General features: G+C 38.4%; 1 protein-coding gene across 6 annotated transcripts in view; it reads left to right on the plus strand.

The window, feature by feature from the left end:
- Positions 1-22,377, plus strand: part of elmo1 (engulfment and cell motility 1 (ced-12 homolog, C. elegans)) — a 100,257-nt gene that overhangs the window by 11,766 nt on the left and 66,114 nt on the right. For 3 of the 6 annotated variants that reach the window (XM_028036297.1, XM_028036298.1, XM_028036300.1), the window contains exon 1: positions 18,424-18,638. The exons of 1 other annotated variant lie outside the window; for it this stretch is intronic. The gene's annotated coding sequence lies outside the window, so the exon portion shown is untranslated. Of the gene's footprint in view, positions 1-1,494; positions 1,517-18,423; positions 18,639-22,377 lie in introns of those variants that run through there. 2 more of the 6 variants (XM_028036296.1, XM_028036299.1) reach the window with 2 other exon arrangements.

A 22,377-nucleotide genomic window follows, 5' to 3' on the forward strand; every position in this document is an offset into this window, starting at 1 on the left:
CTCACACCGTCTGTCTTTATGTCTTTCTTAAATTAACTTATTAAAAAAAAACAACTATTTTTTAATAATTTAGTGGAATGAAAAATTATCTACTCGTGTGCTTTTCCTTAGCTATATTGACTATTGATTACTTAAAGTAATGAAGTTTTGGTTAAAAAAATATTTGTATGAAATTTCTATTTGCCTAATAAAAATGTCAGAGATGCAGCATGTGACAGTCTTCGTTCTGCAGTTTTTGTAAGCAAAATTGTTTATGCTTCAGTTTGAAATGGTGACACTGTAGTGTTATTTTTTAACAATCCTGAGCTGGGATTCAAACCCAGGACTTTCAGAGCGAAGGCAACTGAGCTGCAGTGAATGAAACTCACCCATTCTGCTGAATTCTTGTAACATTTTCACTGTGCTTTGTCTGTGTTGTCTGATTACGAGTTTTTAACGTTGAAAAACATGTAAATATTCCCCAGTTTCTTATCCAGTGTGCCCACACATTGAGCATCCGCAGCAGCAGCAGCAGCAGTATTAGTCAGGACATTTGGGATAGATCCACTTGCTTAAAGCTTCATGAGTTATCTTTCTTGCTCTTACTGTTAAGCTGAGTAGCAGCCTGAGGTGAGCTTCTGTTGTTGTTAAACAGGCCGTGAAGTGAAACTATGGTAATCCTCGTGCCCTGATGGTGCCTTGGTGGCAACAAAAAATGTTGATAAGCGTTTCATCTGCAAAACAGCCACAGCCCGGATTATTCTTCTATTAGCTTTGCCAACGATTTGCTAAAGGTCGTGTTGATCTTTGACCGATGTGGAACAACAGGTCAGAAAGTACAAATCTTTCAGAAGCTTAACCAATATGCTAATGGATGGATTTTTCTTTCCTCAGGCAGGGTGAAGTCTTGGTTCATGTTTTCATTTGCTCCCATGTTTATTTTCTGTCTTCAGAGTTTGTGGTCATAAGAAAATGGATTTTAAATTTGTCACTGGATATTTCCCTAGTTGTTTTCCTTTTAAATTGAGTCCAAAATGCAAACAGTAACTATATAGTTAAGCTGTTATATGTTTGTTTAATATTCTGCAAATAATATTTGCAGAATATCACAAACTTGCAGTAAAATTAAGCAAGTTTGTGAGAGTAACCATTGAGGGCACAGGTTTTTCTTCTGCCTGTTTGTACTAATCAGTGTTTGTGCTTTCTTATCGCTCCTGCCTGCTGCTGTTATGTGTAGAGCTACAGGTTTTTCCTAGCATCGGAGACTAAACATCAGTGATTGTTTTGGCTCTCTCAGACTCAGCTGAGACTCCGCCGTTTGTGGGCCGAGCAGATCCTCCATCTGTGAGCCACCTGCTTTACCTCGTGTCACCCTGGCCGCTCTGCGCTGTCCACGCATCAGACTTTCCTCTGTTTCCTGCAGATGTTGCGCACTGTCCACATGCCTGGGCCTCTTCTTGTACTTCACTGCTGTGCTGCACCGAAGGATAATGCGGCTGCATCTCGGCTCGCCGTGCTCGGCGCATTGAGAGCAGAGGTACAGTAACGGCAGACAAGCCGGGCTTAATGCTGCCTCCGGGGCACGCTAGTGTGTTTGTTCTTTTTGCTGTCTGAAGGAGCAGGCTTAGTTCCCAGTGTTTGTATTTTTATTCATGAGTGTCTGACTTGTTTGGCTGGATTTTCTAGCATAGACAGCACTGCGACAAGAAAGGCTCAGCTAGGAAAGGGAAGTTTTACAACAGTAGTAGCAAGACCTGTTTTGAGGACTGTGTATATTTAGTACCTTTATAGCAGTGATTTTGCATTAAGGGTGTACTATGCTAGCAGTAATGGGCCTCTTCTGAACTGCGATTGGAAGGTGACCCACTTCCTGCCTCTGTCTGCATTAGTACCCATTCATATCCTGTTGACAGAAAGGTTAAGAGGTACAGACACTGCCCAATGTTACAAAACAGTTGTTAATGGTTTTAGCAAGATTATAGTGAAAACACTTTTGATTTAACCCCATTAACAGAAAAATCTATATTGTACTGAAATTTTCAAAGAAATTTTCTTACTAGTGCAATTATTATTGCCTGTTACAGTTAGAATAAAGTTACAAATGAATAGATTCCAAGATTTTTAAAATTATAATCAGTTAAGATCTCCATTTAGGTGACTCTCATGGCTGCTTTATTTACTGTAACTCAAGATTGGCTGGTAATGGATTCGAAACCTAACAGCTGGACTTCAATTTCAAACATTTCATAGCCGTTTATGCAACAATAGACAACTTTTTTAAACCATTGCACATTTGAATTGTGCTGTTGTTTAGACAAAGGACAGTGATTACCCACGTAGCGAAGGAGGTGTTGCGCCGCCAGTTATCTTCCTGTAGGGAAAAACATACTGAGAATTGAGCATTCAGAGCACTTCTGGTCTGAGTAACCGTCTAATGTAAAAAGCAAAATAGTAAATAATAAAGGTAACAGAGTTTTAAGTGAACACTATCTTCTGCTTACTTTCTTTGAATTAGGTTGGTAGTCTGACACAAAAAAGGTTTATGTGTTTTATTTTCACGGCATTTCGGCCAGGAAGATCACTGGGGGCACATTACCTCTTACCTCTGCTTCTCCCACAAATAATCGTTGGCTGCAGAGTAAAGAACTACCCAATTTAAATATGACTACAATTTAAAGGTTCATAAAATACTGTTCTAATGAACCGCTGACATTTTTGAAACTGAAGTTGGTTTAAGACTGTATAAACCCACTATGGTTTAACTACAGGGTCGGGGATAGACTAACCTGGATTTATACCAAATAGTTATCTACTATTTAAAATATAGATTGTTCCATCAAACTCCTCATTATAGATCGTTCTTTCATCTATAAGCAAAATTCCACAGTCTGTTTTTTCAAATTGTTTTTGTTGTAAATTCTGACTAATTGGTGGGGAAAATGACTCTTAAAGCTAACTGCATTGTGTGAATGTGACTCAAATGGTCCCAGTAGTCTTAGTTTTTAGAGCAATGCAGAATGTGGCATTAACAAGTGACAAACTAATAAGAAAGTAGTTCAATGAAAACATTAAATGGTAATCTAAATAGAATTATTTAGAATTATTATCAGATTTGTGTAAGTCTGATAATAATTGTCATTGAATCTAACATTTATAAGAATTGTTTGTGATGGACTTTATTTTCTATGTGAAACTAAACACTGAGACTGAGGAGCAACAGGTGGAGGAGGGGCTGTTCTGCTTTACACTTTATTTGGAAACGTATTAAAATGACATCAAAACACAAACAACTGCTTCAACAACAAAAATGTAGCTGTTTTCAAACTATGACTTTTTAAAACTTGATATTCAAAACCAGACGATGCCTCCCGCTTGCACAATTTTTTTGTTTTAGTTGGGGTCACATAATTTCAGTGACATCTTACCCGCAGAAATATAAAACCAGACTTGAGAAATGCCCATGACTGCTTCTCGTCGCTCCCCTTTTCTTCCCTTCTCTTTCTCTGTTGCACATAAATGTGTATTACATGTAATTAACCCATAAAAGGCAAAAATAAGTTCTTTGAATCTTCAGCTCCTGCCCAAAAATAGTCAGCCTCCGGCCTCATTTCATTTCTCTGCCACAAGCAGAGCCCCCACCCACAGTCGTTCTCTTTAACTTGACAATAATAGACCAGCTACAAGCGGAGCTCAAACGAGTGGTTTTGAACTCGCTGCAGAAGGGATGAAAAGGTTTTCAGCAGTGGCCAGTCACCACATTGTTTGGGTGGAGGAGAGCTGGCACCTGCGTATGACTGACCACTTGGGTATGAAGCCTCTAAGTCGGCTGGTAAATACAGGGAAGGGAAAGTATGAGTGGTGGAAATGTTTTTTGTAAAAACAAAAAACAAAAAGAGAGAAAAGGAAAGTGGGAGACAAACAATTAATAGAAAAGCGACAGGGAGTTGAAAGTTGAGGGTTTGTAATTTAAAGGGCGAGGCCAGAGGTAGGGAATCTTTCAGGCAAAGGGAGGGCTGTGTGGTGAGCCTGTGCACCAGGCGGGACATGGAAGTTAGGAAAATAAAGCAAGCAGATGAGAGCAAGCATCTCTGAGACAGAATATAAAAAAATATATATAAAAAAGGAAAACAGCATGCATGGAAAATATTTAGAAAACCAGCTACACCATATTATTCAGAGAGCATGAGCTCATGTGTGGCTGTGTGTGTCTGAATGGTACTGATGAGCCGTTAGGAGCTGGTGAAAAATGCGGCGTGCCTCCAACAGAGCAGGCAGGCAGGCATTCAGCGTGGCAGATATGCAAAGAGCGAGCACCGGCAGGGTGGGGAGCAGTGTTTTGGTGTGACCAGGTTCTGGAGCCACAGAGGGCAGGGCGGTTTGTGTGTGGACCCTGAATTAAGGAGTGGGGTGGGGGGTGTTTGATACACAACCGCAGCTGGGGTTGTGAGGAGGGGTGGCGAGGTGTGTGGACATGGAAGGGACAGAGAGACAGCTGGCAGGCCAAAGGGTACGTGTAACGAGGAGTGTGTGTGGCAGCCACAGTGACTCCTTTGTTCCCACTCACTTGTGCCAGTCACAGCGAGTGGATGGCCTATCTGTGAAGTGACTGAACCCTTTCATTGCACCTAGACCAGATACACAGTCTAGCTTCACGCTCAGCCTCTGCTCTGCTTGTATGAATAGGCGTGTGACACAACACATGCGACCTACCAGAGGAGACGAAACACGATGCAGAGTTTGGGAGAACTCATGAGATGAGGTTTTTTTTTTTTTTTTTTTTTTTTTTTGCTCAAAGGCTTTACAAATCACATACTACTGTGTTTTTAAAGCTTTTTATCCCAAAAATATTAGCTTCCGACTCGCAAAATAATGTTGTAGGAGACTCATGACTCCCACCGCTTGAATGCTGAAAGCAAAACTGTAACATCATAGGTCTAATATACTTTTTCTTTCTTATTTCTTGCAGCATTACTATACATATAAATGTACTGGTTACACATCATTATTGTTATGTAGCTTGTTTTGTTTAAAGATCCAACTGGTGTTGATTTGAAACCTGTGGGCTCTTGGACAATACTTTAAAAACCTCTGTTTCAAAAAAATCTGTAATCGGTGACGAATGGCAACATCTGGACTGAATGGTGCTGCAGCGACACAACTCAAAAGTTTTGGATTAAAACTATATTTTTAATATTTGAAAAATTCACAACAAAATACTGGCTTCAGCAGGTGGCATTAACTACACCTACATTCAAAACAAGAAGATCCTAAGCACGGCTAAAGTACTGCTAAATTGATTGACGTTGATTACCCTTTGCTCTCAGTGATGAACTCTTCACATTAAAGGTTTACTTGCCTGGATCTGATTTTAAAAGCTTGGATTGTTGCACTTAAGATGTATCGTCCTCAGGTTTAGTCTGATTTCACCTGCAGTGTGAACGTAGCCTAAGTTGAACGTTGCTTTGAAAAACTGTTTAGTTGCTATCTGTGGCAGCATTAGCCAGTAGTTGTATTTTGTCTGGGTAAGTGGTATGTTGCCATACAGATTGTTCAAAGGGCCATTTATGCTCCCATCATACAAATCAATTGGTCCGTTTGTTTCTAGCACTCCCCTCATGTTTTTAATATATTTATTAAGCTGGCATTGTTGTTGGAGGATGTCACCACTAGGCATTTTATGATTAGTGTCCAAAGCAAGTTTCAGTCCATGGTGATTGTGGAGGAAGTGGCAGCTCTCTTTCTACATTCTCAGAAAGAGAGCTGATCTGTACAGCAATCAGATTTATCACGGCATGTGGACGGAGAAGTTCCTCCGTTTCTGTCACCGCCATTATCTTTTTCTTTTCCATTCTTTTTTTGTTGGTCACATGTTAGCTTTACTGCGCCACACAGCCCTCACAATTAGCAGTTGCTTCTGTAACACACCAGGACAAGAACTGCTTCCTTTCTTATTTCAAAATTACAGTATGTCGACAGAAATGTTTAGCAAGCGCGAAACACTTGATTCAGAGACATTTTTAGAGTGAGTGTTTTACTCTAAAACCATTGTATCTAAGCAATACAATAATTTTTTGGAGGCAAAGTCACACTGATTACAAATTTTCTACGATGAGGCCACTCACCCTCCATGTTTGTCTTCTCACAAGGAGTTTGTTATGACAGATGTTTTTCACAATAGATCAAATAACTATGCATTCCATAATGTTAGTGCTCCCATATAACACTTATTACGCTCGCGATGATAGTCATCAGTGGTAACATAATTGCAGCACCAGTAGCCTGTGTCCTCAACTAATTTAATGAGTGCTGTTTGTGCAGCCTCTGGAGTTACGGTGTAATAAAGTCTTTTTTTCTCTCTTTTTTTTTTTTTTTTCTTGTGCACATGTGCACCATTTCTGTGCTCGTTTGGGAGAAAATATTGTCACTCCCTAGAATGAGTTCATCAGGGTGCAAAGTCACATGAGAGACATTATTTGATCTCTCTTGTATTAAAAACCCCCAAAAAACTATGCGAGTGTGTGTGTTGATGTAGGCATTTATCTTTTGCTGCACAATAATGTTCTTCGGATTACCAGAAGTCTTTTAAAACCCCACTCTAATGGAGGGAGGATTTACTTAATAGCTTATTTTCCTCTCTTTATAAAAGTTTAACCCCGCAGTACCCAGTTTGTCTCTACCAACTGCATATTATAACGATTCTAGATGTTCGGTAAGCTTTGGTGGTGCTTGACTTCCTCTTCTGAGAATCTGCTACATTAATTTGAAGTAGGACATGTAAAAATAGCAATGAATCTTTCCGCATCTCAATCTAGGCTAGCTCAAGCCAACAGGGGATAGAGCATTCAAAGCTGGGCAAAATGACGGTCAAACTGGCACTTAAGTGGAGGGAATGCTCTCAAAAATGTGCCGAGTGGCAGTTTAGTTCTTAACACATTTTAAAGCCACTGAAGAGGCAGCAACGGATTATAAATTGGTGAGTTATGATTATGGCATGACCTTTTGGTTATTACATGCTTCAGTGGAGATGGTAATCCTCTGAGCTATTGAATTTAGCTAAGTGGAGACCATGTTTCCATGTAGAGATGTATATAATGTCCACTGCAGTTAGCAGCTTGTGAGACTAAAATATGGCTTGCAAATGACACCAATTCTGCCTCACCTTTTTTTTTTCCTGAGAAATGAAAATCGCACAGCGCCCCAGACGACCTTGGAAAAGATGTGTATGGAAATGCGATGTATAAGTAAAATACATCGCATTTCACTTATGCAATGTATTTACTTATATGTTGCATAAGTAAAAGAAAAAAAATGTAGATAAAACAAAGGTTTTCTCTCTCATGATCTTTTCTCTGCTGCTCACCTCACATGTTTTCTGGAGGATTTAGGTTCAGGGACTGAGATGATTGATGGTAGAAGGTTGATGGGCAATTGGTATAACGGTTATCATCCATAACAATTTTTTAATTTATTGTGCCAGCAATAAGCTTTACACCATAATGTTGACACACCTCTAAAACGACTTACTTGTTACTTTTAATTTTTTTTGAGAATTGCAATATGTATCAGTATTTTTGAAACCATGAATAAATGCAATTGCACTTCTTAAAATAAGTGCAACTGTGTCCTGAAGTAGCCTATTCAGTAATAACATTTTTTCATTGATTATTATTATTTTTTTTAATAGCAGTGTTTGTGTTGTGTGGCTCTGGCCGTCACAATATTCAGTCCCAGACATGCAATCTATTTCCCAAAAAAATTGCTAAATTTCACAATGCTTTTTATCATCACTTATCATTTTTATAATAAACACCTCAAGTAACCTTTAAATCCACATCTTCCATCCCTAGTGTCCAATGTACTTTTCCTTCATTGATTTGACTCTATATTTTATAACAAGACCCAATTATAACTCCTAGTCATTTTCCTGACACAGGTAACAGAGTTTATTTAAATGTCCTGGTTTTTCTCGTGCTTTCTGACAAGCTTCCCAAAGGGCCTTTGAAAGGGAAACAGGCCCACTGATACTTCACCATGCACTCTTGATACCCTTGAACCAAGTGCCTTTTTACAGTCTTGCATAAATAATTAAAATGTCTTTATAAGATTCATTGGCTTGAAGTACAGTATTTGAAGTGTATAATAGGGGGGAAAAAGCAAAGCAGCCACATTTGTAATTAGCAAACAGCAGAAATAGAAAAAAACATTCTTTGTCAGACATCTTGATTATCCAAATTCTCACAAAGGGCTTAAAACAGCAATAGCTGAACCAGTTATGGAAATTCTTGGCTTGCAAAATTATTAAAACCCATTTGAACTTTTGCAATTTCTTTTTACATCCCAACCACAATTTTCAGTTGGTTTTATAAGATATTTATGTAACAAACTAAAGGGTAATTGCATAGTGGAGGAAAAAGGGTACCTGAATATGAACTTTTTAAACTAATATATGGTTTGCATTCTTTGTTACTTTCTCCCCTCAATACTTTGTAGAATCACTTTTGCTGCAATTACATCTGTCACTTGAACTCCCACCAGTGGGGATGGTGAGCTGTGTTAGATTAAATTCAACACAGGAATCTATTTACTTTAGTTAATCATTAGATGACTTCTAAAGGTAGTTGTCCTAAATTTTATTTGGGGGTATTTGATTATAAGGGAATGTATAAATATGAATGTCCCAATTTTTTAAATACTTATACTCTGCTTTGATTGGTCCATCACATAAAATACCAACAAGATACAGCGAATCCATGGTGTAATATGACAAAAAAAAAAGCAAGGGTGTGTTTCTTAACTTTTGTTGAGACTGTATGACACATGCCTCCAGCATAGAATATGATTTTTAAAAGTTGTTTTTGAGGTCATGTTGACCAACCGCTAATTAGTTTCCTTTGCCACGCTGCACATGATGTCAGGGAGTATAGAGTTATTTTTTTCTCTCTAAAATGAGTGAGACTAAGCCTTCAGTTCCAGCATTGTTCTTCCATAATCCCTGCATCTCTATTCTGAGACTTGCTGTCTGCTCAGAAGAGAGGGCACAGCTCATTTTCCAGACTGGTTGATTTTTCCCGTAATGCCAGGGCTTTTTGATTTCATTGATCAGCTGTGCCAACGCCGAGTACCTGATGTGCAACGATTATCTAGTTAAAGGAATATCCCTCAAGAGCAGTGTTGTTTGCTGGGATCAGAGATCTTTAGGTTGTGTGCATCTTTCCTATTGTCTGGTACATTGTTCTTCTTCTGACATCCGAGTTATAATTTTAGCATATTTTGAGGAAGTGGAGCTTTAAGACTTTTTTCTTTTTGTAAACTTGGAAGAATGTTGCACTTGACCTTGCTGAAGTGAACAATCCGTGCCAGTTAAAGCAGAGTGAATGGAAGTTTGTTTTTCAGGAATTCTGGCCTATTTTAAGAACCAACCAGAAAGCAATTTGATTACACAATCGCTGCTTTTGTAGGGGAGATATTTTTGCTGCTGTGGGAGACTTTGTATGAGCCAGAGTACAGCCGGCATATGGAAGTGGAGAGGTATTGATTCGCCTGGTGGGAACATAGTTTGATTGGTCACACATGGTGGCGTGGGGCTGCAGCTCATCATGACTATTTAATGTCTGTCCTGATGTCTTTTGTTTTTTCTTTTTCACTTCTCCCAGTTTCATAATCTGAACTACATAGTGATAAATAAAAAAAAGGGTCAGTTTATGTTTAAAAAGGTATTTCTGAAATGCGCCCACTTGGACTGAGAGGGGGTGTAACGTAGATGCTCTGATGCGCTGACTGCTCTGCCAAAGTAGTCAAGGTCACTCCATGATGGAGGCGTTTTTTTTTTTTTGTTCTGGTTGTGAATGAACAATGCTTCGGTGGTCTTTCCTAAGGACTCATCACTCTCCACCTCCTCCAACACAGCCACACATACATTGACATATACATACAGGCTCTCACAGAGACACAATGGCACTACAGACTTGTTTCCATGACTTTTTTCTCTAACCAACTGAAATGTGCCATCTATCCCCTCCTTAGTCACATGACCTGTCAGGGCTTTTTTGTTTGGTTCCTACCATCCCCACCATATTTACCCCCGTTCACCCAAACATGCACAGATGAAGGGGTCCAGTGAACTTTTTCAGGATGACTTGTTCCTTGAAACGTGGCCCCAGAGGCTTTAATCACTATTGTCCATGGTGATCATCCAGAAAGGAGCCCCCCCATCCCCCTCTGCTCTCTGCTGCTTTTGAAGCACTTTAATGTTCTCTGCGACACAAGCTTCTACATTTCAAAACAAGAGAGGTGTGCTTGAACCAAGTTCAAGTTTTTAAGGATAAATGAATTCAGAGGCCTGTACAGAGGGGAAAGTTGAGGCTGCAGTTTGAAGAGAGGTTTCTTGCCTGCTTGGTGAAATACAAAGTTTTTAGTTGCTTAAATATTATCCTAGACAAGGCAAACAACTGGCAAACAAACCAGCTGATTCGCAAAGATATACGAAAAAACTTTAAAGTTTAACTATTTTTCAGGTATACGATGATGATTTCATAGATGATGACTATACACTGATATAATGTTGCTGTTTTTTTAGATTCCCTTCTGTTCCTTTAAGTATCCATGCTTTCTCATCCAGCCTCATTCCTTTGGATGAGCCAAGTAAGACCGCAGAGGCCTGCAGCCAGGCCCCAGCATCTGTGGCTCTGAGGATGCACACTGCATAGCTGACATGCTTATCTCCCAAACCTAAGTCTTTAGTTTGGGTAATTTAGAATTCCCTTCTAGGAAGAGTACAATTGCAGACTTCTCTATTTGCAAATGTAATTTATGTTCTCTTTCTGCTTAATTAGCCACTATTTGACTTCCCAAACCTAACTTTATGAGAGATATTGCTTTATCTTTGCTGATTGTATTCATTTTTATTGGTTGCAAAGCTGCTGGTACCAGTTCTACACACTTTTAAACTCTTTTTGCAGACACAAACATAGTTCTTTTTTTAACCCAAAAGTTTGCTTTGAATTTATGAATCTGAATGGACAGATGGATGGATGAATGATGGAAGACGATGGATGATAGACAAACAGAATTGACAGGTGGACAAATGGATGCAATCAAGGATGGATGGACAAATAGTTGAATAAGAAACAGATGAATGGATGAGTTGATGGACTGATTAGATGATGGATAAATAGATGAATGATCAGATTGATTGACGGAGGATGAGTAAAGAAATGTAAGAATGACTGGTTAGACAGATACATGGATAATGGATGAACAAAAATGAATGAATAGATATAAAGACAGACAAAAATGGATAAAAGTTGATGGATAGGTACATGGAAAATGGACGAACTAATGAATGGGCAAACATTGACTGAAGATGGATACATGGTCATATGGATTGGATGATTTTTTTCCCCACATTTATTTATTTTTCACCTGGAAAATGTCTAAATCAAACTCCAAAGTTTTCCGTTCACCTTCTGTGTGTGTCTGTGTTTCTTGCTGTTATAAAAGCTTCCTGCTCCAGATCAGCTTTCTTGGCCACTGATTCAAACATACCCCTAAGTCAGTCGTACTATATTCTCCTGTTTGACAGAAATACACTGTAGAGAGAGTGGGTGTTTGACCTGATTATGCTGCTTCCAAAAGGCCCGAGAGCACAGGGTCACATCGTCAGTGACTCAGTAACCCTGTGGGTTCTCCCACTATTTTACACTTGCGCTCATTCTCCCTCTTCCACACTGACAGTGAAAAGGCTTCCAGGGTAAACACCTAATTGCATGCCTCTTTTTGGTTTTAAAGCTCTCATTGCCGCCCTCGATGCTGACTGATATTGAGTTATGCAATGTGGGAGGATGGCATGTTATTTTTACATCCAAAGAGGAAAGACATTGGGTTTGAACAGAGCACATGGCCTATTGTTTTTCTGTTAGCAGGGGAATAGAGGAAAAACAACATGTATAATAGTTACCTTATGCAATGCTCTTGAATTATGCGAACTGGAAGTGGACAGGGATTTAAATATGCGCTTTTGGTACAATGTTGCGGATTATGTTTTATAAGCTCTTAAGATATCTGAAATGATCCTGCGCAGAGATGAATCAGTGATGGATAATGACACAGTTGGACATTGTTCATTCATGAGAAATGCTTTAGGATCTGTCCAGATGGTTGCATTTGGCCACTGCAATTGTCTAGCCATTTACTCAAATAATATTTATTCTTTTAGACTTTATGGGTCAAACCTTACTTCTCAGTCTCAGCCCTAACCTTTGACATTAATGTTTCTATTATTTATTGTGAGGGTAAAGTAGGAAAGCTTTATAGATTTGGGGAGGTGCTTATATTTTTTTGAGTTAGAAAAGAAAATACCTGTTTGTAATCTCTTGCTTGAGGTTTGACATTAAAACCTTTGGGTTTAATTATTGGTTGTCAAAAAAACATTTTAAAAGTAGTCAAAATAGTATTAGATAATTTAAAGTAAAATATTGTATAAAACATAAAGTGTAGCTTTGCTATGTGCTGATCATTTTCAGCAGAGGAAAAAGAAAACCTTTTATTCTTTTTTTTCTCCCCCTGTTAGAAATATTTGAATGTCGCAACAGTAGAAACACAAAAAACATTGTTTGGTTTACAAGGTCCGAGGTTTGGTGTTTGTGTGCTAATGTGTTTTCCTTATTTGGTTAACCATTCACATTACGTCATAGGCATGTTGAGGTTTCTTGACTTTTCATTTGAAGTCACAAAGGTGGTTAACATTTTCTGCTATGAAATGAGGCATTCCTTTTACAACATGACTGACCACCAGTTGTTGATTTCTTTCCACAATGCCCTATAACTAGTTGGAAAATCTGCTGCAGAGATTAGCATACAACACTGTTTTTCCTGCTCCATACGGAAGATTTGCATTGAAACCAATTGCAACACGGTAGGACAGGCTGGCGAAAGCACAGTTTTATGGTATTCACACAGTAGCCAAAGAAGTCAAACATGATCTAATTTATCCATTTTGAAAAGAAAAGCAATTATTTGAAGTCCAAGTAATTATAAAACATTACAGGTGTAATATGAGAAGTTGGTTGCAGCAACAAGTTGTTTTCATCTTTTTTTTTTAAAGAAATATTACCATATATGTATGCAATACATTTAAATACAACCAAATAGGTAATATAATTATTGATATGACAAAAATTGTTTGTTTTTTTTAACAGGGGAAGTACTGCTTGATATTTCCATCTTGCTCGCTCACTCGAGCGTGTGATTATAATTGATGTTAGTAAGTGTACGTTGACATTAATGACTCCCTCTCTGAATTATAGACATTGACTTCCATCATTTCCTTCTGCCTTCACATTTGCATAATTTCCATATTAGTTTTCAGCTTTTCCCTCATATTACAGACGCAGAATCAAGAAAATGAAAATGTCTAGGTGACTGAACTAAGTGAAGCTGACTGTGGCAGTGAGCATGTAATTTACAGGTAATTAACTCCCTTTGAAATGGCAAAACCAGGAAATGCAGGTATAAAGCACCCGGTGATGGTATCCAGTAGGTATTTAAAAGATCAAGCATTGCATCTATAAAAACGTGACTGCATAACTGGTTGAGATCCTGGTTCTGGAAGGTGATGTTTTGCATTTTGTCTATTCCATTTGCACAATGTTAACGCATTTTTCATAAAACCTGTTTTCTGGTAATTGCACTGTTAGATAAGTTGGATGTCACCACCACACAAGCCCATGTGAACACATTCCAGTTATTATTTTAGGATAATAGGAGGACATTTAAACAAACGGTGGGCAGTAAGACTCTGGTAAAACATTGTGCCTGACATTTCATGCCGCATGGTACACCCAGGAGTGTTTGGTCCAATTAAGTAGGTGCTGAAGCTAGCAGTTTGGTGCCTGTTGTTACTGGCTCTTTGCTCTCCATTTCACACTCTGGCTGCTAACGTCAAATGAAAGGTAAAATTTGGAAAATGCTTTGCTCAACTTTTGTAAAGAAAATAAAAGAATAAAACTATGTTGCTAATGCTGACACTGTCTTAAATAGCATTGTATTTGGTGTAATTTGCCAGACCAGAGTAAGTTTTCGATGCCTGTCTAGGACAAGTCCAGCTAGAGTGCCATGGAAGAAGCAAAGTATCCATACTCCTTAAATCTTTTCACTATTTGTTATTTTACAACACCAAATTTCTATTTATTTATTGGGATTTTATGTGATGCACCAAAAATCTGAGAAAAGAAAAAGGATTCATGGTTTTTAACATTTGTTCACATGTACAAGTTCTGAGTTCAATGGAGATGTGTATAGTTTAATGGGCAATTTGGAAACAAAAAGGGCTCCTTTCTTCTGTTTTTCTATATTTTTGCAGTTACCATATGAACTACAGTCATCTTATGTTTGTATGTTACTGAAATGGTGATTAAAGGTTAAATTCCTAAATAGAATACAATTAGTTATGTTAAATAATAGATAATCCCCTGAGGTCTTTTCCAGAAACCATATAATTTAAGCAAATTGTGCAAATGTGCTGATTCATTTAATGTTAAAAAAAAACAAAGAAAAAAGAAAACTTGTAAATTAGGAAAATGCAGTTACAAAACCCAACCCATAATAAACCGGCTGATGTCAGTTTCTATTTGACATATTTTTTCAGACACGCTTTTATGTTTTCTTCTCTACGCTGCCACTGTCATCCAGAGCCATTTAGGGGTGAGTGCAACCATAAGCTTGCATTCCGGAAATACCAACATTACAAACGAGCAGTCATAATGCAGGCTGCAGGCAGAGCCACGGCTCCCTGATAATGGCTTCTCGTCGGTGAGACAAACAAAAAATTACAGATAATTATTTTTGGTTCTTACTCGGGTTGTATTTTCCAGTCTGTGACGATAAATTGTTTATTATTATTATGCAGGCAACGTTTAAGGCTCAGGTGCTCTCAATATGAGAAAAATTATTATTCAAGTCGCATTGCCTAATCGGCAGAAAATATGGCTAATCCTCATTGCATCCATGCAGAATTATGTTTGTTTGTTTTGTTTTTGCAGCTGCGCAAACATTGAATTTACAGTGATTGGGAACTAGACAGGTGGCATCAAAATCATGTAAGATGCACAATTCAAAAAATGAAATTCAATCATGCCAAATGATTTAGAATTTCTGAAATCTTATTTCCTAATAACTCCTTTGAGTCTTCGACTGCAAATTTCTGCGATTGAACGTTGCACACGTTCATATAAATTTGGGAAAATCTGTATTAAATTCCCATTTCTTAAATCTTTAAATAACATTTTTACATATCTTCAGTCCACTACAATCTATTTTTATTTGCTATTTCTGTGGGATTCATTGTTGTTTTTTACATTGTAGTTCTTAATTGCTTAATTTGAACAGGATTACTGTCTAACATGTTCTAGCCAATCTCCATTGAAAGGATATTATATGTTAGGCAGGCTAAAGCTGTAGCTAAGGTAATTATTTAGGAGATTTTTTTCTTTGTTTCTATGCATGTCCAATGCTGACTTACCACAATATGACAAAACATCTACCTGCTTGAAGATATTAGGGTGTCATTTCTGCATTGTAGCCTTTGAGTAAAGGCAGGAAATTACATTAAATAATAGGCTTGGTTTCCTACAAAAAGCTTCTTTATGAAATTTCCAAAATGCCACAAGTACCAAATAACACAGTTTTACAATTAATTTATTTATTGAAAACAGAGACAATGTACAATAGACTTTAAGTGCAAGAAGAGAGATGTGCTGTACCAGATTATAGCTCTAAATTTCCACCTGTAGTCCCCTGCTGGTAATTTTTTTAAGAAGAAAAAAAAACACATAGAGATGGATAATAAATGACCAAAAATGACCAGCATCCCAAATGGACAGTTTTTTTCATTTTTGAACCTTTTTGAACAACGGTGAGGACTGTGTAAAAAAAAAAAAAAAGCAAAACAACAAAAAACACCTAAACCCTGACTCAGCCTCCAGGAGTAAACGACGGCAAACAAACAAGGCACCGTTTAACTGAGGCTCCGATGACTAATGAATAGTCCTTGTGCTGTGACACTATTTTACACAGTAAAATAATGAGCCTTTATGAACAAAGCTATGACACACAGCACACCTACGAGGCTGAGTAGCTCGCATTAAATCCCAGACACATGGAGAGCGTTTGTGTTTTGTGACACTTTTAAGTCAGGCTTGAAACTCCTTCATCACTGTGAGGAACTAAGGGGAGGTGGAGGAGGGGGATGGGTGGTGCAAACTGCTCATATGTCTCCTAGCCATCAAAGGGAGGTATTAACATAGCCAAGAAGGTGTGAAATGATACCAGTTGAACTACCTTTTAGCCAAAGGGGCTGCTTCACCCTATTGAGAGGTTACGAGTTTGTTTACAGCCCCCTTCAATATATGGGAATGGGCAATTAACACCATCTTGCTTACAGTCATACGAGTGTAGAAATGTTTACAATTCTGTGTTTATCACTGAGTGAATGTGACTTTTTTTTAAAAATTAATTTGTCTTTAAGTCCAGAAAATCACTATGTTTGTAAGTTAGTGGAAAGTGGACGAGTTGAGTGGTCAGCGTCTTAAAGAGGGGGTTCAGAGGGAAAACATTCTGGCTTTATGGCCACAATGTTGTCATGTGGCTTTTAAGGTAGATGATCCACTGGTCTCTTGGGTTGAATTCACAGGCTCAGGCTCTTTGTTCAGGTTGAATAAAGAGGCAGAATCAGACATGTATAGGTACCAGTCACCAGTAAGTGGTGAGACGTTAACGCCAAGGTGACATGTTTACGGGGCTGATTAAGGCAGTTCAGCACAGTAATTTAGAGTTTGACTGTGGTCAAAGCAGGGTGGGTGACAGCTTTGAGAGGGTTGGAACATCAATTTACTAGCAAATTGTTGTTGTTTTTTTAAGGCAAATGAGAGTGAGGAGAGGTGTAGGCAGGATATTTAAAAGAAAATCAAATACATTGGCCTAGTCTACACCATTGTTGAGTTTTGTTCCCAGTGGGAATTAATACCTCTGTGAAGATGAGAATGCATGTATAAAAAAGGTAGTTGCACAACTTAACACAAAGCAAGACAGTTCTGTCAAGGAATCATCCAAAACTACTGCAGTTTCACTTTTTTCCGTACGGTTTTCTTGCAATGCTAAACCCTCTCAACCCATACTGAGGTGCGACTTTGGTAAAAATATGCTTTCTAGTTCATGCTTGAATGGCAAAATCACAGCGAGACAATTAAATGAAAGGGGTGCGATTTCATGAAACATTTTTGAACATCTCTTTTTTCCACTGTTTATATGTGGATGAGAAGTGAAACAGTGCAGAGAATATCCACTTTCCATAATGTTTGTGTTACCGTGGTCAGGACTTAAAGTGATTCTCACAACATAATACCCTTGGCTGAATGTTATCTACACAAAAAATTAAGCAAACATTTATAACATAATCACTATGCTTCCCAGCTGTTGCAAATATAACTTGTTTAACTAAATGTGGTTAATTTGTTATCTTGCTATGTGCTGGGGTAGCTAGCCTTATTTTCTAAGGTCATAATAACATTTAAGTTTTCTTTTGCCTAAATTACTGACTGCACTGCAGCCATACACTCTGTACCCCATGTTTGCTTTCTCATATTTTTTCACTTGACTCAAAACCTTAGACGGGATATAATTTTCTTCCTCTGGCTTGTTTGTTTTTACTGGTGTTGCTGGAGTGGAAGAAGAAAAGATTCTCTCTGGGAATGTAAGTTGGAAGCAAATATCTTGAATGTTTGCATTTTTGGGGCTTGCAGGAACCAAAGCTGACCTCATCCTGGGTGGAGTAAACATCTGTTTTTTTTCTCTTCATCTCGTTCACAGAGGAAAAGCTGGGCACTGAGTCTGAAATGGCTGTCAGTTTTGACTCAGAGTAAAAGTGACCACAGTGACAGAATACAACTATCTGTACGGAGGTATTTTTCTGCCATAATCCAAGAGCACACATTTTCACTCTGAAAACAGGATTCCATGTCTTTTGTAAGCAAAAGTATTCAAAGTTTTGACAACAAAAGACATGAAATCCTGCTTTCAGACTCAAAATGTGTGCTCTTGGATTACGGCAGAAAAATTTCTCCATATATCTGAACCAGAAAGTTTTAAACTTCTCAGACTCTGGTGTGGTGGATGTGCGAACTGTGAACGATAATGCATGAACAAAATCTTCATAGAAAGGCGTGTTTTGCCAAAAAGACCTGCATGCACATTACATTTCACAAGGACTTAAATTTCTCTTTTCTTTTTCTTGAGATGTTGGTGTTTATTAATACACATGAATAAGAACTTTGTCAGCATCTACTTTATGTCACTTCTTCTTTAAACTTTGGCGCCTTTTCACCAACAAACCTGTTTCCTCTTTCTCAACAAACGCCTACTTCCTCCTTCTGTGTCTCTCAGAACCCTCTCGGTTGCTCTTTTCCTCTACCCGAAGCACTGCACAAACCATTGTGGAGCTCTCGCCTTTGGCTTGTGATGCTGAAAGCTCTCCGTCCGTCTGAAGTTGCTTAGAGAAAGCAGCTTTTCTTTATTTTCTGTCGCAAAGCTGTCGCATCTTTGAGAAGCAGGTTGAGTTTTGAGGAAGACTCACTGTCCTGTTGGCTGTCAAGTGTTTTTTTGGGGGGGTAAGTTTTCACATCTTCGCTGTGTGTTTTCTCCACGCAACACAGGATGCAGTAGGCCTCAGGGTGTGGTGGTTGTGTTTGATCTACTTTCTTCAACAGTGCTATCATTGGAAACAAATGTTACATTTAGATGCATATTCTGCAGTAACTATAATCTATAAGTGCAGTTCATATGCTCTTTGACTGACCCAGTGCAAAAGTTATCTATATTTCAAGTGTAGAAGCCTTTTGAATCAAAGAGACAGGAGATTTTAGAAGTTTGAGCTTTTGAGGTATCATGATTTGAAGGACGGAAACACTCTGAATGTGGTTTGGGAGAAAAAGGCCATAATTATTGGAAAGTAATTACTAGGCAATATGAGGATCCCCACAAATGCTCTTTATGGATTGCATGTTTTCCTGTGGCCCTTATTTTTGCCTGACATTTTTTCCACTTTTGGCAAGTGTAGTCTTTTTTTCCTACCTCTTATTTTTTATAGCTTCCAATGTTGTGATTAACTGGGTTTTGCAGAACGTCATCCAAGGACCTCTAATTGATTCTGACTCACTTGTTTATCTCAATCTGCTTGCTTTCCCTGATCACATCAGAGCACTTAGGGTTTGCTTGTACCTTGCTCAGCGGCTTGTTCCGTCTCTCTTTCACCTTACGTGTTGGAGGTATACCGTAGATTTAGCCCGGCGTGTTGCCCGCAGAGCATCACTACAGCTGCTTTATGTCACCTCCTGTGGTCGAGATTTTAGCAAGAGCTCCACTGACTGCGTTGCTGGAGTTGCTACGGTGGAAGAGTCATTTGACAGGATATCCTGGCTGTGGTGGTGTTGTGAGAATTGGGTTTGGTTTGTGACAAAGAGACTCAGCAGCAAAAGTCACCAAGATGTTGTAGTCTTTCTTGTTTAAACTCCAAACATTTGAAGATGTAACCCATCCGCTACAATGTTATTTGGGAGGCACTAGTCAAGCTCCAGTATTTTTAAAACTGTTGGCAGTCATATGTTTTTGTCTCAGAGGATTGTACTTCCTCTTTTGGTTGAACGCCACACTCTTAAAGTATGACCCCAGACTTCACCTTTTTCCCCTTTGTCTTCTGTCTGTCTGTATTTATAGCTGTTTTTGCTGATCCTTCCTCCCCCCCCCCATTCTTTTTATTGTAAATGTTAGCAGGGAAGAACTACAACTTTGAACCAAGTAGGAAGACAATACCTCATTTATTTAAATGCTAACTAATTTATTTTACATTTTCAAGCAGCTGTTTTTTTACTCTTAGCTCTCTGCTCTGCTTTGGCATTAATATTTTTGCAACAATGTCAGTTCTCACATGTCTCACTGCAGCCAGATGTTCAGACAGGATGACTGGCATACACTGAACATTTTTTCACAACAGCAGTTAAAATTAGAAGTAAAATGTATGCAGTGACATACAGTCAGAACCCCACTAAACCAAATAGTTTGTTGTGGTTCACAAATGGTAAGAACTGGTTAATCGTTATCATAATAAATTACAACTTCTATCACAAGATTTTTTTTTTTGGATTAAAAAGCAAATATAATGGCTGGCAACCCCCGATTGAGAGTGGGAACAAAAGCAATTTTCTGTTTTCAAGCTAGCCTTCCTTGTTTCTCCTCGCTTCCTGTAACAATCTAACAAAACCTCCATCTCTAAAATGTTTTTGCTCACAGCACAAACCAAACACCTACCATGCATGTTGTGCTTTTTTTAAAGATAAAATATCTCAGAAAGCGATGCTGACCAACTGAGTGCTAACTTTAAAACCCGCTGCCAGTTGTGATAAACTTCATTTATCCTGACTGTGATAAATGTGGCCAAATGTATCTTTGCTCTATGCTGTCACACAAAGTGCTACAATTACTATGTTGTGGGAGATTTTTTGACGTGATTGCTGGTTTGGGGGGATTTTTTCTGACTGCAGGCCTTGTGACAAGTTCTTCAGTGTTTTTGACCTCTGATAAATCCATCTATGTATAAATTTAAAACGTGTCTTTAAATATCATAGATAGTTACTGTATATTTTTAAATATTGGTAGTGTCCAAGCCCTAAACATTCAGAGTCAGCACCATCTCTTTGATTCAGTTATTATTTATGTAGCTAAATTCATCTGCAGTGTGTGTGTGTGTGACAAACATCCCTCCAGGATTAGGGGTGAAGTAGCAGCAAGGTGAGGATAGACTAATGAACTTGATTAACTGGTCATGAAGTGTGAGCAGATTTATGTCAGCAGAAGCTTCGGCTGTTAGCAGCTTGCACGACTTCAGGTGTGTGTTAGCAAGGAGGTAACACATCAATAATGACGTGGAAGAGGCAGCTGTTGCTTCTCTAAAGTCACTGCTGACATCTTCAGTATAGAAAGGGCTAAAAAAATGTGCTAACAATCACATTTGCGATTGTCATTCTGTAGTGAAAGAAGTAATTTTTATGAAAGAAAACATTCAAAGTAGCATCTGGATAAACTACAACATTTCTTGAAAGTGTTTCTTTTGAAAAGTTGAATAATATCTTTCTGTGCTTGTTTGTGAATAGAGAAGCTTTAATAAGCATGAGGCCATCTGCCTGACAATCTGCAGAAAGTAGGCCCAGCAAAAGGACAGTAATCTCAAGTGTAGCACCGAATCTTAAAATGCAATCAAAAAGCAAAACCAAAGCATGTGTCTGTAAGCTTATAATGAAGAGAGGGCCAAAGTCTAAAGATATGTATGTCATTATATGCAAGATACAGATTGCATTGGTGATGCACGATGGAACGAATTTTGTATTTTAATAAAACTGTTTCTTCATCTAGATCATTTTAAATCTAATTTTATGCCACGATCAGGAAAGCAAATAACTTTGTATTGCTTTGAGTGAGACCACGAAACTGTTTAGGCCTCTTCTGGTTCAAGTAATAACAACTCTTGCTCATGTAGAATCAAAATTACAATAACAAGTTGCAAACCTTTGTTCTGCCATACAGGAGCCAAAGGGTGTGTTATACAAACACACAAAGTGCAACATAATCACCCCATGTGTAATGTGTGTGTGCAGATGTTGTAAGGTGTCAAGATCAAAGCAAGTGTAGCTCTCAGCCCTCATGCACAGAGTCTGTGACCTTTTGTCTCAGTTTGCACATAAAGGATGGAGCAAACAAGCGCGGAGCCCTGCAGCAAGCTGGGCCCTTGCAGAGGCATCAGATGCAGAGCTAGAGGGCACTCCTTTGAAACCTACCCAGCTCAAAAACAGAGAGACTGTGCCCTACGTGAACATTAACAGTGTTTGTTCGAAAAAGAAAAAAAGAAACCTTTATTAAATAGACTGCATTAGACAGCTATGGTTTTTGCTGCTTTTATCTGCAGTTGTCATAAACAGCAGAATCGTAATGATATTAATGTAAGAACTCAAGCAGTAAGAACAGGCTTTAGGCCATATTACCTTTGAAAGTCGAATACTTAAAGTATAAAACTTCTGTATACAGTGTAAAACAGGCACATTTTAAATCTTTTTTTAATGTGCAGTATAATTTCACAACTGAACTGTTTTTTTGTTTTGTTTTTTTAACTAAAATTAAGGGTATTTTTTGGAGGGCCTTTAATAAGTGGTGCACCGATTTATCGACCGGCCAATTTATCGGTGCTGATTTCCTTAATTTTGGGAGATCTGTGATCGGCCAATTTTTACATATGAAGTCGATCTTATCCACCTATCTTATCTAGTTTGGCGAAGGTCTAAGAATCAACCACTGTCCTCC

The sequence above is a fragment of the Xiphophorus couchianus genome, chromosome 13, assembly GCF_001444195.1.
Source record: "Xiphophorus couchianus chromosome 13, X_couchianus-1.0, whole genome shotgun sequence".
Lineage (NCBI taxonomy): Eukaryota > Metazoa > Chordata > Actinopteri > Cyprinodontiformes > Poeciliidae > Xiphophorus > Xiphophorus couchianus.